At 49.1% G+C, this 801-nt stretch overlaps 1 non-coding gene across 1 annotated transcript; it reads right to left on the bottom strand.

Moving 5' to 3' along the window:
* Positions 1 to 335: 335 nt before the first annotated feature.
* On the bottom strand, positions 336 to 407 carry TRNAA-GGC (transfer RNA alanine (anticodon GGC)). Its single transcript has one exon. It is a non-coding gene; the product is annotated as a tRNA-Ala (tRNA).
* Positions 408 to 801: the final 394 nt, after the last annotated feature.

The following is an 801-nucleotide window of genomic DNA, read 5'->3' as shown; positions in this document are numbered from 1 at the left end:
TCCTCTGCATATGTACTTAAATCCCACTGGCTTTACACACAATAGTACCCAAGGCCAGCCAAGTTATTTTGGCATTTCCGGCAGAAAATCTCACAAGCACCTGTCCCCCTCCCTGTCAGTAAGAACACGATAATACTGAATGTATCAACTAATAATCTGCTGACCTTAGTTTCATGGCACCCAAAATAAGCTGCCTGAGGCTGCCTAATAGTAAGAACCCTCTAAATCCGCCTTACACTCGGTTAGGCCCTTGGTCCATCTAGCCCAGGATTGTCTGCCCTGACTGGCAGCAGTGGCTCTCCAGGGTTCCAAGCAGGATTTTTTCCTGTCCTACCTGGAGATGCCGGGGATTGAACCTGGAACCTCCTGCATGCCAAGCAGGTGCTCTGCCACTGAGCCACAGCCCCTCCCTAATGGAGAGTTGGCTGTGATGAAGTGACAGCAGAAGGGGCAAAGTGGAGAGGGAAATGCTGCCCAGAACAACTCAGTCCCTTCTCCAGCATATCTGCAACCATCACCAGTGAAGTGATTTGCCAGGAGGGGCCTCTGGCTGAAGCGGTGGGCAGTCTTCCCTTCTTTTTTGTCCCCAGCATCCAATATTTAGAGATACACTGCCTTTGGACTTGGAGCTTCTATTTTGCTACCATAGCTAATACTAAATAGCCAATGATAGACTTATCCTCTATGCTTTTCTCAAAGCTGTTCTGAAAGCCATCTCAGGGTCCAACTACATGTTACATGCAGTCCTGTCTAACAAAACCCCAGTGGCAGCTTCCATGAAGGAAAAGCAGATGCGGGGAG

The sequence above is a fragment of the Heloderma suspectum genome, chromosome 3 (genome assembly GCF_057233095.1).
Source record: "Heloderma suspectum isolate Gila_16-S chromosome 3, 16-S_ref, whole genome shotgun sequence".
NCBI lineage: Eukaryota > Metazoa > Chordata > Lepidosauria > Squamata > Helodermatidae > Heloderma > Heloderma suspectum.
Note: the sequence above shows the minus strand (reverse complement) of the source record. Positions and strands in the feature narration are given on the sequence as shown.